Here is a 15,769-nt window from a genome sequence, read left to right as displayed (position 1 = left end):
AAAAAGGGTGCGCCTGCTTAATTTGGGCGGTCCAGAAAATATCTTGTTACCTGTACGGAGGGAAATTCACTTTCGAGACCGACCACTGTCCTCTGACCTGGCTCAGACACATGTCCCCTGAGCTTGCTCAAATGAAGTCTAATTCTCCAGGAATATAACTTCACCGTCCGTTACAAAAGGGGGCAAGTTGAGTTGCAGGGCGGATGCTTTGAGCCGGTTGTTTCCGTAAACCGACGTATTACCTTCCTGCCTTTGACTAAGGAGGTAGGAAGTGTTATTATGGGCTGGAAGTCATCCTTGTAGTTTGAAAACTTTGCTTGAGTGTAGTTATAGAAGTTGTTTTCATAAATTATTTAACATTCTCCCATTTCTTTTGCAACGACAATATCACTCTGGCCTTCTCGACAATCGAGCAGATGTGGAAAGTTGTTTAGAAAGGTGGTTGGAACTGCTGTATCAAAATTTGGAAACAAAACCACAGGGTTCATTTTGATAGAGTAATAGCCTGGCGCGTCAGGGGTGAAGAGCCTGCGCTTGCACGTTGTGCAACGCTATGTTGTTTCGTTTGTTTGGCGTACGTTTTCCAGGGCCCGGGATCCAGATATTCGTCTCAAGATGCTCGTCACCAGTGTACTAGAGGCTTCATCAGCGTTCTTCATTGCCACCAAATTGAGTTCACCGGCCATTCCGAACTTCCGGTGCGAGGAGGAGCCGTTAGATACGGACCCTTTTCCTGGCGTCACTCAAGTTCCCGACCACATCATCCAATCGCAGTCGCATTACAATTATGGTGCGCCGGGACGCGTCTACCCCATTACCGGACCCGTCAGACAGGTTGGCGACGCCACCTCACGCGCCTCACGTCGAGCTTTTGTATCTCCCCCTGTCTGACTCTTGCCGAAAGTGCAACGGGAGGCTGGCACGGTGCCAGGTAGTTGACCTTGCTCCAGAGCAAGGTTGTTTTGCAGCTCTGGAAGCTCGTTCACGACAACCCGTCCCCTTCAGCTGAATGTTTCCAGGCGGGGAGGCAACGCCGGAGGCAAGTCAACCAAAGGACAATGGAGCCCTTGGAGGGTCCCAATTGGCCGAATATGACGGCACTTGCACGGGCCAATACCATGGGAGGAAAATTACGACACCTGAGCTGGCTCGACGATTGAGAGACAAATCGAGGAGAGGGGCATTCTTCTTCTAGCCACGGGCCACGGCGTCCCATTTGCTGCCGGCCGTCGACCACTTTATAACTGTTCATTAATTTGTGTTATTACTGTAAATAATGTAAATAAACCTTCAGTTCTCAAAATACTCCTCAACGTCGAGGTTATGTACCATGTTTACTACGAATGTTTTGTCTTTGTTTTTAGTAAGCAATGCATGAGTTCATTACTTCTGCTGCACTCACTTCTCTCCGTGATTTCCAATTGAAGGTCAACTTGCAGCCTCGATCTATGGTAGGACATAAGGTAGGCTCAACCCCATATGCAACACCTCTCCCAACAACAATTATTTTCATTGATTGATTGATTGTTGCGTGTTGTTTGTTTGTGTGACGTGTATTCTGCGAAGTCTATTTCTCATCTTTTCCATCTGGAGGGGCACGCTATTCACCCCACCAGGCAAACCTCTCCTGGATTCTAAAAAAAGTCCTATCTGTTTTCATCACAAAGGCTAGCATGCGGAGTGAATTCATAAGATAAGAACAACAATGATTGGTTAAAGCTTGGGTGAGTTGTTCAGGTTTCATTTCGATGGTGTTCATAGTTTAGGCACATTGAAGAAATAAGGGACGTGGAGACGCTGAAAGAGTGCTCTTTCGCTCCCGTCGTGTGTCTAATTTTCGTAGCATACGTGACGTGTGCGCTCTGAAAGCCATAAAAATGAGGTTCCTTCTATGCTGCGGGAAGTAGGAGCTTGGCCAGAACAGCTACCAGGAGAGCAAATGTAGCATCGTGGTGGCTTCTTCGGGAAACTCGGAAGGCATTTTACAGAGGGGCTCACCCGACCTCCTTTGAAAGTACATTGCCACTGTAACATACAATAGAGAAGTAGGGCACGGCCATTGTGAATACGACGCTGTAGGCACAGTTTGGGCCCGATTTATTGCCCATTTTTACCCCAAGTTGACAGCAAGGCCACTGAAGACGCAATGAAGAGTACGAGTCCACTGCTTTACTCACCGCATTCTCTATATGGCACGCATGCCCAGTCCATCCTCCGAAACGTTCCATATTTGCAGCCGCAAACGCATCGCCGCTTTTGTTTTTTGCAATATGTCGCAGGAACTCCGGGGCACAAATCTTCCGGTACTTCATAGGTGTAGCATATCACTTTCCTTTCGTTGTCTCGCCAGCATTCTTGTCGAAAAATAATTGAAAAAATGGAACATTGTGTGATTAGGTTTGGCTTGCACCTCTTGTGACAGCTAATTTCTCCAACGGTAATGCTAGAATGGCCAAATTTTGTGCGCTGAAAAGCGAGATCAAGAAAGGTCGGGCGAAAAACAACCAAGGTAACCTTGGAAGGAAGGAGTATGCATTTAGCCTGCTGCCTTAGAGTTCTGCTTTATTCGCGGTATTTATTTATTTATTCAAAATACCTTACAGGCCCAAAGAATGGGCATTGGGTAAGGGGAGCTTCCAAATTTTGCATAGTATAAGGAGAATACTCAGTATAATGAGTATAAGGAGTATACTCAGCGTAATCCCAGTATGTACTACGTTAACTGCTTTTGCACCTTTAACGCTATAACACGTCTTGTGACACAACAAAATACCTTGCCTTGCGACGTTGACATTTTCAGCTCTTGCATTTGCTCATAATCTGATTTCTGTCATTATTGTAATTCAAGTTTTCTTCCATTTTACCACTGTACTTTCAGGATTTCTGTTTTGTTTGTTGTTTTTATTTTCTGTTTCTTTGTGTAACTCAAGTGCACCAATACTAAGGCCTAGAGCTGTTCTTGGGCACTTTTAGAAATAAATGAAATGAAATACAATTATACAAAACATACGAACACTTTCTTAGTAATAATAGAATGAAGAATGAAGTTTACAGAATGTCTAAAAATCATCAGCGCAAGAAACAAAAACGCATACAAGAAGCAAAGCAGACAAGAAGTTATTTAAAGCAACTAATGCATGCTTATGTCGTGACGGGATTTTTCTTGGTTAGCTTCAGCCACTGGGATATCGGGAAGGTAGTCCCACAAGCGGATGGCTTGGATGTGCAGAAGAGTTCAAAGCGTCTGTTTTACCATAGATACATGTGCAAAAAGTATTTGCAGTTTTTATTGGACATATTTGCTTTTGTTGTTTGCAGTAAAAACGTATCCAACGACTATTTGCGGCTTTCGCGTTGAAGCGCATATCACTTTTCCCTTATTGGCATGACAAAATGGAGATTGTGGCGGACGACATATGGCGCAGGCACCTCTCCCTGCTCTCGTCTTGCTTCTTCGTTTAACATAAAACATGGGAGGTTCAGGCACAACTAGAGGCTGCTTTACTGCAATCGCAGATATGAAGAACAAAGGAAAAAAACCTAATGAAAATAGAGAACACTTTCAATAGTGCTTAACAATTTGGGAGAACACTTACAGAGCAAGTCCGTGTATCATAGCAGAATGATATAAGTGAGGTTAAAGGACTCCAAGAAAAACAAATCCATAGATGGTTAATATGAACATTAAAAAATTGCAATTCTACTGTTCACTGTTCAGACGAAATTCATTAGCACTGCTCGTCTATGAAGAGTTTGTGTTTTTTTTTACACACACTGCTCTGCGCGCCTATACATATATCTGACGATCGTGTGCACCAAATATGTGCAAAATATCCGGGCAAACGTTAAACGCGCTGTTAAAGAAAAACGGGTACAACGTGAAATTGTGAAACCTACAGTGTTCAGTCATCAGTCTTCTTCCACCACCCACGTATTCCTGTTGATTATGTACCAAATTACGGCAGAGACATTTGTGATGGAAAAACCGGCTCTGCGTCTTAAAACACCCCATGCAGTGTTTTTGAATGCGCCAATTGTTGAGTGATTATTGCTTCTGTATTTTACTCGTAGCGCTTGAATAATGAACAGTCCTACGTAATTACGCGCCCTCGCTCTCTAATCGACGTGCTCCATACCATATTATTCACGCTGATGTCGGGTTTTTGTGGCTCTTGATGCACGAACTCATATTATTATGTTTACTATACGATTATGAATGCAGAGCATAAAGGACATGTTTTTAGTAGAATTGTTCTTGAAGAACAACGCCCCCGCTTCTATCAGTGAGAATGTGAGTGAGCACAGCAAGCTTCTGCAAGGCAAAGCGCTATGCCCTAGAAAGAAAAAGGGTGGAAGCTTATTTATGTATCAGATAGCAGGATACTCATATGGAAAACGGAAATTTCTTCAGTATTGCATGTGACACATGCGGAACATCGTGGTTACGTATAGTGTAAAATGACGGTTTGTGTGGAAATAGTAAAAGCGTGGCAGGAACAACGCCATTTTTATCGTAATATAGACGCAATATTGGAAGTATCGGTACAAACTTAAATGAACTCCTCTCATACATTTCGCAGCATAAGATTCATTGATATTTTGAGATAATAAATTGTTGTTTAAAAATATGGGTATTACGGGTTACGCTACGTTTTATAAACAAAAAAAATAAAAGTAGTACAGTACGCAAGGCGAAAGCAGTGGTCTTTTCGTCAAAGAACGGCAACGATTCGAATGGTTGCTTGAAAGTGCTTGCAGGACAGAATACATTGAATCGTTGTTTGTCATTCTCGATTACGGTGTATTATCAAGAGTGGGCTATCGTCCTCATTTATGCGCCAAGATTTTATACTACTATGGTAACAATTTTCTATATATTAAACACGTCTGTAGTGAAATTTTAACATACGCAGAAACAAAAATTTACTGGCGATCACACTACGATGTCAAAAACATGAATTCCTCTGCTACTTTCTTTTGTAACCAATATGCCACAATTACTGACCACATGATAGGTAACAGCGATTTGTACGTAACAGTGACTTGGTCTTTATTTACATGTCACTGACCGCTGTCCTATAATGTGTTAGCATTTTTGGGTACTTCACAGTCTATCTATCTGTCTGTCTATGTATCTATCTATCTATCTATCTATCTGACTTTATATGTAAGAAGTTTTTCATCAACCTGGGGACATATAAAGTCCATGTCAAATGGTTGAGCATCAGGCTTGCTCTGCTCAGGAGACAGGGTTGGAAAAGAACCGCCACAGGAACTTCGGCCACTTAGTATTGGGTAATGCGTACCCAATCAACGAAACTCTTTCCAGCCGACATGGGTACATGCACTGCACATACTCTACTTCCCGAGAGAGTAGTCCGGCTTCCGCGTGACAGGTAAGGCACCTGACCTTATAATATTGTCACGAGCAATGGCAAAGACAAATATGGTGTAGTGGGGCTGGATCAGAGGCTCTTCTGTCGGACTGAAAACTGCTGGAACCTGTGCGGTCTGTGCAGTCTTGACTAGACAAGAACTAGCCGTTTACTTGTAATTAAATACTCCCCGTAGCATCTTCATGTTGGAGGTTGCAGGCTCTATTCCACCCGGCCCTGGATCTTCGGAGCGGACGCCACGTTTCTCCCGCCTCCATGGCTGAAGACAGTATGCGGTCATCGCAGCCCGCGCCCGCGGCTCCAACAACCGTGGTCCTCCGCATCCCCTCGACCCCGGTACGTTTCGCGGAACGGACCACAATGACGTCGACAATTGGCTCCTATTGTACGAGCGCGTCAGCAAGCACCACTGGTGGGATGAGACCCTAATGCCCGCCAACGTCATTTTCTACCTCCGGGGCACGCCTCGCGTGTGGTTTAACACGCACGAAGAACTGACGAGTTGGGACGTATGCAAGCAGAAGATGCGTGCATTGTTTGGTCGATCGGCCACGCGACAAATGACAGCCAGGCACGAGCTGGCGGTCAGAGCTCAGACGTCCACGGAATCGTACGTCGCATACATCCAAGACGTGCTAGCCTTGTGCCGCACAATTGACAAAGACATGCCAGAGGCGGACAAGATTGGCCACGCGTTGAAAGGCATAGCTGACGATACCTTCAACATACTCCTGTCTAAGCACTGCACCACGGTTGACTCCATCATCACAGAATGCCGGCGGTTTGAACAAGCAAAAAGCAGGCGGATTACCCAGCACCTCCACCCGGCTGCTAGAACAGAACTTCGCACCGACGCAAGCGGACATGGCATTGGTGCTGCTATCCTCGCCCAAACACAGAACGGAGTCAACCGTGTGATAGCGCATGCTAGTCGTCTTCTGTCACAGTCAGAAAAGAATTACACCATTACTGAGCGGGAGTGCCTAGCTCTCGTCTGGTCTGTCGCGAAATTCCCTCCGTACCAATATGGTCGGCCGTTCGTGGTCATAACAGACCATCATGCGCTCTGCTGGCTCTCAACTCTTAAAGACCCCACAGCTTGGCCGTTGGGCATTACGATTACATGAGTACACGTTCCCGGTAGTGTACAAATCTGGCAAGTTACACAATGACGCCGACTGCCTCTCCCGCCATCCCGTTGAACCACCCGACACTACTAAAACAGACCCCGACACCTATGTCTTGGCGATAACAGACTGCAACTATGTGGTCGACGAACAACGTAGAGACCTATCGTTGCTCTCTCTTAATGGCCATCTGCAATCCGGCACCATCGACCCTTCACTCAACATGTTCTTGCTTCAGGATAACGTTCTTTACAGCCGCAACATGCACCCCGACGGCGCAGCACTCCTGCTCGTTGTCCCGCATCATCTGCGCAGGGATGTCCTCGTCCAGTTTCATGACGCCCCCACTTCCGGGCACTTACGCGTCTCAAGCACTTATGATCACATACGACGACGTTCTTTTCTGGAAGGGCCTTTATCGGTCCGTTCGCCGCTACGTAACATCTCGTGACCTGTGTCAGTGTCGCAAGAAACCTGCGACTCAACCTGCTGGTGTACTTCAGCCAATTGACGTTCCAACCGAGCCGTTTTATCGAGTGGGCCTGGACTTGCTCCGTCCCTTTCCAATTTCCACAAAAGGCAACAAATGGATTGCAGTCGCTACGGATTATGCCACTAGATATGCAATTACTCGAGCGTTGCCAACGAGCTGCGCCACAGACGTAGCCGAATTCTTACTGTACGACGTGAACCTCCAACATGGTGCTCCACGTCACCTACTCACAGATCCCGGTCGCTGCTTCCCGTCCCATGTGGTTGACGATCTACTTCGATCATGTGCTACTCATCACAACTTCACGACCTCATATGACCCTAAACCAATGCACTCACCGAACGCCTAAACCGTACACTGACCGACATGCTTTCCATGTACGTTTCCGATGACCACCACGATTGGGCGTTGCGTTTTCGTTCTTCAGATTTGCATACAACTCATCGCGTCATGAAACTGCCGGCTACTCACCCTTCTATCTTCTCTTTGGACGCCATCCCTTACTGCCCTTTGATACCTTGCTCCCTTCTGATCCGGCCTCCACGTCCACGACTTCCTATGTGCAAGATGTCATCACGCGTGCGCTCGTCGCGCGCACAGTAGCCCGCGCTCGGCTCACGTCATCGCAGACCGCACAAAAGGCCATCTACGATCGTCGACACCGGGATACTGATTTTCCACCGGGCTCTCTCGTCCTTCGCTGGCTACCATCTCGTCGTGTCGGCCCCTGTGAAAAGTTAATGTCGCGGTACGTCGGACCCTACCGCGTGCTGCGCCAGGTGACTCCTGTCACCTATGAGATATCTCCCATGGCATCCACCTCATCGACTGCCACACCATGAAGTGACATCGTACATGTTTCCCGCCTCAAACATTACAACTGTGATAACCTATTTTTACCACAACAAGCGCCGGCACGGAGCTTCATCGGCCAGGGATGATGTCACGAGCAATGGCAAAGACAAAGACGTTGTAGTGGGGCTGGGTCAGAGGCTCTTCTGTCGGACTGAAACCTGCTGGAACCTGTGCGCTCTGTGCAGTCTTGACTAGACAAGCGCTAGCCGTTTACTGGTAATTAAATACTCCCCGTAACAATATTGTCCTCAGCACATCTTCCAACTTTTATCGAAATCACGTTAGCGGTACCAAAGTTTCGCGGGCCGTGTCCCACCTTATAAGTGTACCCTTGCATCGTGCTACAGTTCGCATATATTCTATAAATATGCGCTCGCTGAATAACCATGTTCTTTCACAGCAATACAACAGACACACAATTTTTGCGACCACGTCAAGTTGCACTAACAGCTTTGCCGTAATGTTATGACTATATATGCATCATATCAAAAGTATGGGTCCACTGGGATTTTTATTTACATTGAAAAGAAGAAGCCCACATTGCTTGCAACAAAAAATTATGTTATTGGTCACACACTCCCGCAATTCACTTCCGTCTATGCATGCTCGTTTTTTTTTTTCATTGTAACAACTTGCTGTTGTAAATATGGGTACCAAATATACAACCTAATTGACAGCTTCGCTATGTCTACGCGAACGAGGTTAAAAATAATGGACTTTTTTATGAAGAACTTGAAGTAACGTGTGCGATAAGTTTCAACACCCGCCTTCGTGGCTTCACGGCTATGGTGTAGTGCGGCTAAGCACGAGGTCGCCGGATCAAATCCCGGCCGCGGCGTCAGCACTTAGATGGGGGCGAAATGGAAAAACGCCCGTGTCTCGTGCATTGTGGGCACGTTATAGATCTCCAAGGGGTCCAAATTTCCGGTGTCCCCCACTATGGCGCGCGTCGAATAAAATCGTGACTGTGGTCCGTATAACTCCAGAATGAAACTTGATTATTTTCAAGTATTTTGTTTATATTAACGCTTATTTAGGAAACACAATACTGCATATGAACTCACCCTTTTCTTATGACATGTTTACAATCCCAAGTCGGCCGACCTGAGAAGCACCTAATAGCAAATTAAATATTTCCAGTTGCCTTACTTTGTACGGTGAGCGACTACTGAATGTTTTTGTTTCATTAAAATGAATTTTTTGCCAATTTTTATACAAGTTACCACCAGAAAATATATTTTTTCTGTAAGTAATCATATCCGTGTGATCAAATGCCATGAATCGCTAGCTCAAGAACTATGTAGTACGTTCGTAAAAATGTAAATTTTTAATGGCTTTGCCACCAACCCACATTGATTTTATTCATTGAATCAAATACCAGTCGGCAAGGCTATTGATCCATATATTTTTGTAGGGGTACCCTTTCCGCGGTGCACAATACATATCTGATTGATTGATTAGACTAATACTACGCCATTACCTTTGCGAAAAATAGTAACGAGCGATGCTTTTTTATTCCACTGAGATTAACCATTCCTTTAGGAAGGTATTAATTAGTTGAAGTGATTACGGCTGCATTCAGAAAAACTGAATTTGCTGCTTCTGATAAAATGACGAATTCGACTAATGCCAGAGTTGTGTTCGACTAGCAAGCGAAATCAATACCCATGAAAGTATACACTACAAACAGGGGGAGGAGGATGTCGAGAGCTTTCTTTCAATCATTCTTTGCTCCCCTTTTGCTGCTTAAATTCATGAAGCTGCTTGTAGTTATAACTTCCTTCGTCTCCACGTGATTTGTGCAGACCAACTGAACGCACAATCGATGGTTGCAAAGTATTTTGTGCATTCGTCTATGGTTTATCAAATCTTGAACACGAATCTCTAACTTCCTCATTGGCAATAATATCCAAATGCGTAATTGAACTCTTGGGAAAATGTATAGCAGCTCAGTTCCATCCAATACGAATGACGCATAATGCCAGCTATGTCTACGCGTAGTCATACATTGCATGTAGAGTTTATTGCTAAGAGTAGTGACAAATCGTCCATTTCTTAGTTAGATTTTTTGATGGGACAGTTGTTATACGAATAGCAAAAAATCATCTGCCGTACAAGATTACGCAAGCATTTAACTTACCGTCACAAATAGATGACACACAGCTCACCGTCGCAATCAACAGGGCACCCGGCCATATCTTCATTTCGCTGCTAGGTGTGTGTTGTAGCCGTCGACTCTAGAAAAATGTTTATCGTGCAAACAGTTGCAACGAATTATAGGTGTATTCTGTTCTTGAAAAAACAAACTAACTCATAGAAAATCATAACTTAGAAATGTCTGATCTTTTGAAATTTTTTTAATTTCATTTCGGACGGATATTTAGCCTTACTGTAGACATTTACGTAGCAGTCGATACAGCATAAGCCGATACAAGATACATGACGTCAGTGTGCACCTGCGCAGTCGATAGAGGTTAGAAGGAAGAAAGGACACACAAGTGCGGGAATAATGCTAAGAAAGGTTCGTTTCGACAAACAAAGCTTGAAGTTTAAATTTCTGCTTCAACCTAACCTGGAATATACATAAATATCAATGCCTTGGAAACTGAACCAATGTAAAAAGATCTCTAATTTATTTTTGTTACCTGCAGGAATTGCCGACCTGATGAAGGATCGGATACGTTTGCATCACCTTTCGCGTGGTACCAGTGGCAGAAATGATCAAGTGCCATAGTTTCGCAAGAACAGAAATACACGAATTAACATGTATGGAAATCTTGAAATACTTGCAGTACTCGCTGGAGGATAAAACTGAAGGATAACACGGGGAAACACGTTTTCATGTCTATCGCGATGTCTGCGATCATAAATGTTTGTTTTTAACATTACGCTTGCAAATAACTATTGGCTGCGGTAATCGCTCCAGAGCCTGCAGACATATCTGTGTGATAAGTCTAACACAATTTTACAAGACGCATGGGGCCTAGTAAGAGTGCAGAATAGAGGTTCGCTCACAGCTGGCACCCTTTATCGTCTAAAGTTACTAGTAGACGCCATCATAAACTTGTTCTTCACTTATGCGACATGCACCTAGCATGACGTTGCAGACGTAGGTCATGTAGAAGGTGGCAACACGTAACAAATACTGTACAACAGGACGGGAGAGGCTCAAAATGCGCGTGAGGAGAAAATGCGGCACGGCACAACGAGGATCCCCATGCGAGCTGAAAACGCATTCTATGTATTACATGCGTCACGAAAAAGTACATAGTACAGCTGTACTGCTCCACTAGAGTGATCACATAAGGCGTCCAAATGCAAATGCAGTTTGCGTCCCTCTTCCGTTTTCCGTACGCTGATGTGCTGTTTTTACAAGAGCAAATACCGCACCTAATGCTCCTAACATGGATCATAAGAACGCTTATCAGCACGTACGTGTCTTCGGAAATTGTTGTGCTGAGCAGAATGTTTGCGTAGCATAATATCTTTTTATCCGGGGGGATTACGTTAGACTTTTGAATAGAAGTCCTCTTTCTCTGGTGTAATACTTGCCGGAGAAATGACACACGCCCCGCGGAACTGAGTGCACGACAACAAACGTCGATGCTGCAGATGTCTCGCAACTCTTCGCAAGAGCTACCAACCTTAGTCATATGCTTTGATATACAATTGTACCGCGTATTTTTTAGTTTCTTCGCAGCCCCTCCTCGGGATTTGCAAACCTACTTGAAGTTTTAGGAAACCCTTGAATTTGAAAAAAAAACGTAATTCAAGGGCCCTTAAAATTTCTCTGAAATAAATGACCTCTTTGATTTCCTTGAGGGGAGCTGAGGGCGACTTTTGAACATTCAAAGTAAAAAACTCCGCAAAGGGTCTAACTGTACCATGGGGACAGCCTGTTGGTAAACAATTCCACATTATTTTCTTTTGGGAGCGTCGCGAAATGAAAGCAGGAGTGTGATTATTATAGCGCATAGAAAACCAAGTGTGCAAGCATTCAGAAGGGTTACTAATGCACTGTATAGGATAGCAACGAACCACAAAAATATTTACTGACCTGGCTACTGCAAACATGCGCTTGCATGACTAGCAGTGCAGAAGTCTGCATTGCGTCCTTTAATATCCAGCTAATGTTAACGTTCAAATTGCATGTCATTAGGAAACACTCATCAGAAGCGCCTGCGTAAGGTGCTCTATAGAAATACGGTGCCCAAATTGCAATACACTCACATTAGGTATATATCAGAAAGCGCATTAAACAGGCCTTAGTCCCTCTACTGATTCTGGTGCATAAGACGTCAGCCTCTCTGTCGAAAGACGTAAAATTTTTTTCTTAAGGGAAAGAAAGCAACAGCATGATTGTTGCAAATCACCGTTGCCATCGTGAAGCTGCACAAAAACGGATCAAGAAACGAAACCGTACCACTATTTTCTTGTCTTGCTACTTGGTTCATACCGCCATTATCAATTCTCCATTTTGACATGACGAGTATCTGTGGCTTAAGTTGGACACTACAAACCATCATGCCAGAAGGCGATTGACATTTAAAATGCGAAAGTCAACTTATTAAAGCTACTGGACGAGCATGAAGCATGTATCCAACTAATCAGCTGCTTATCTACACGAAATTGCAGCTAAGAAGGAGAGTTAACTAGTTGTCAGTGTATATGTATGAAAGCTTTGTTTGCCCTTTCTTGAATTTAGGCCGTTGGTATCATTGAAATTCATGACTTGAACTATAATTTATGGGGTCAACTGTTCTGTATGAAGCTTGCCTCCGATTGTACCTGCCTTTCTTGTTATAACAAACACAGCACGTAGACACATTTTATTTTATGCCTTATTTCGCGTGATTTTTTATAGCAATGTTAGTATACCTTTTTGATCTGTACAGTAGCAGTAAACAGGTACTGTTTTTATATCTAGATATCTTGGCAGACATTGTTAGGCGGGAAGAAATTCTTTGAGCTTTAAATTTAGAGCGTACATTTTAAGTAGTATGAAACAAAAATGCAATGCTACGGATTTTCATACCAGTGCGGACTGCGAGCAATATTGAAGACAAAATTATGCGTCATAGTAGCGCGATTTCCGAAGACTTTAAGGGAGGTACAAAGTTTCGGTACGCTTAAGGCAGGAGAGAGGCCGGAGCACAGGCATCAACACACATAGAGCATGGCGTCCCTAAAACACGGAGGCCACGGATTTCGCTGATTCTCATGTGCAGTGCAATGGTTAGGCCGAGACCACTCTCACGCTCTACTTGATGGAATCTGTGCAGGAAAGACGTAGCACGTTTGCTCAGCAAACCATAAATTGCATGTTTCATTTTCATTACAACAGAATGTATTCAATATTTTCTTATGCTATCTTTACTGTGATCCATCAGAGGCGCCCACATCCAGGCATCCCAGAGCACTATCATATCACTAAGTCACTATTGACCTTGGAGGCCAATAAATTGGCGGGTATTCTTCTTAGTGCATCGCTTGACGAGTAGTTGCATGGCAATAGTGCAGAAACCATAGTACATGTTTAGATGGAGTATAACATTACGTTTGCTGGGATATCACAGCGATAGAGGTTGACGTACTTAGCCTATCCGAGGCCAAAGATTTTGGGAAACTAGGCAAACGTAGACCAATCTGTGGTAGAGACTAGTAATGATATGTTCAACTGGCAGATGCCATTTACTGGCTTTGAGCAGAACTAGCGCCTCAGTCGAAGCCGTAGGAAATTGGCCTTGAATCGAACACTGTGGTATTTTGAGAGCAGTCGACGATTGGAGTCAGCAGCAAGTGAGAGGTTATAGTTGTGACCTTTCCTCCTCCTCAATCACTGCCAGGTTAATAGAAACAGCATGGTGAATGTTGACCGATCATGTTCTGTGAAAAGAGCAGTCCAGTCGCCTTTTCTGTCTCTTGTATATGATAAGCCAAAGAACATGTGGATGTTAAGTTAGGACTTGGCTGAGTTCAATAGTAGGGCTTCACTTACAAGCCCGGTGGGGCACGTGGTATGCCACGGCTTGAGGAGTCCGCGGCCAGGAACCTTGCCATAATTGTTCACTCCCAATAGGTAAATTGCACCAAATGCACATCCAGCTGAACGGGAAACATGGGACTGTGTCAGTCCAAACATTCCCATTGAGCAATTGTTCAACGCGTCTCACTGAGCGTTTTATTTCCCAATGTCTTGAATTCGCTTCAATGGTTGAGCATCGTAAGGTTGAAATGAAAGCCGCACTGAACACAACTGAAAACAATCCCTTATTTTAATAAACGTAACCTCGACTAATGAAAATGTTGGCCAAGTTAGCCAGCATGCAGTTCAACACTTTTTTGAGAAACTTGGCGAGTTTCCTTACTAATCATTGTCGTTTAGCAGGTGCTGTGGCAATCAGAGACAATGTTGTGCACGATGCAGGGCTTGGTGAGACAATGTTGACTGGGCATGGAAGCAACGGCTGCACAATGTACTCGCACAAGTCTCCTTTTATTGCCCACCTTCACGTCATCATAGCTGGTGCTCTTGGGCCAGCTGTCAAGTCAAGGTGGACAAAAACAGGATCTTCATAGGCATCCCAGGCACACCAGTGGGTTCAACGGGCATCCCCACCGGCCTGTCAACACAATTTTGCTTGGCTCGACTACTGTACTGGAATCATAACTGTGCAGAACCCCTTCGCCAAGTCACCCATCCGGAACAACATCGACCACAGCAGCATTACATCGTATAAAGCGTTGCCAGTTGCATTCTCTGGCAGTGTGCGTGGAAGCAACGGCTGCACAATGTACTCACCGAAGTGTCCTTTCATAGCGCAGATTCACGTCACCATGGGTGGGGCTTTCAGGCAAACTGTCAAGTCAAACTGCACCAATAGGACCTGAAATGGTATTCCAGGCGCACCAGTGGGTTCACTAGGCATCGCCACCGGCTTGTCTACTGAATTCTGCTTCGCCGGACTGATGTCACCGAATCATAATAGGGAAGAGCCTCTTTCCATGTGACCCACCCGGAGCAACATCGACTACAGCGGCAGCAGGCTATACAAAAGCGTTGCCAATGGCATTCTCTGTCGCGGGCCATGGAAGCAATGGCTGCTCAGTATACTCACCGCATTGTCCTTTAATTGCAGAGATTGCAGAGTCGGTGAACATGTGTGCTTCCATGCCCATAATACTTTCTAGAGCCTTTTAATGTATTGTGGCTATTTCTTCGCGGCGAAGTCAAGCGTAATTCTGGACCTGACCTAAAAGACTTTGCATCAATAATGAAGGAAGAGAACGAACCTTCTATTCAAATGGAATGGAATCAACAACAAATGGTGACTGATATCAGGGCGCTAAAGAATCAGTAAAAGGTCTTGATGAACGATGTTGCTGACACTAAAAATGGCCTCGGGATTGTGAAAACCAAAACATCTCAGATAGACACACGGCAGCATGATATTGCTTCTGTGTTTAACCCCTTCTCTACTGAATTTCACAATTTTATTCGTGTCTGTTAGGACATTGGACTCGCCCAAATCTTCAATTTTTCAGCACATGTAACGGCCACCACATCACCGCTTCATGAACTTATCTTCACTACGTCCCCCGATATAATTTCTTCAATTACTCCTATTGCAGGCCTTAGTGACCACACACTAGTTCTTGCTGTACTTTTGTTGCCAGTTTCCAAGGCCATTAAGCGCTTAAAAACAATCCGAGATTAGAGCTAGGCCGACTTCGATGCAATTAACATCAATCTGTCTTTTTAACCTGTATATTCTGACCGAACAGTATTATAGAACGGACTCCTGTTCAGAAAGAAGGTTTTAGAATTACCACAAAAATATATTCCCGATAGAAATGTACACTCAAGCAAAAATGTCCCATGATCTAAGAGGCGTTTA

At 44.5% G+C, this 15,769-nt stretch overlaps 1 long non-coding RNA gene across 1 annotated transcript in view; it reads right to left on the bottom strand.

Moving 5' to 3' along the window:
* The window catches only part of LOC119453583 (uncharacterized), a 44,532-nt gene extending 34,370 nt beyond the window's left edge, over window positions 1-10,162 (bottom strand). The window contains exons 1-2 of the long non-coding RNA XR_007467193.1: window positions 10,012-10,162; window positions 2,178-2,354 (exon numbers count right to left, since the gene is read on the bottom strand). This is a non-coding gene — a long non-coding RNA (uncharacterized LOC119453583). The remainder of the gene's footprint in view (window positions 1-2,177; window positions 2,355-10,011) is intronic.
* Between the last annotated feature and the right edge of the window lie 5,607 nt (window positions 10,163-15,769).

This window comes from Dermacentor silvarum, chromosome 5, assembly GCF_013339745.2.
Source record: "Dermacentor silvarum isolate Dsil-2018 chromosome 5, BIME_Dsil_1.4, whole genome shotgun sequence".
Classification (NCBI taxonomy): Eukaryota; Metazoa; Arthropoda; class Arachnida; order Ixodida; family Ixodidae; genus Dermacentor; species Dermacentor silvarum.
The sequence above is the reverse complement of the archived record's forward strand: the minus strand, read 5'-3'. Positions and strand labels throughout refer to the sequence as shown.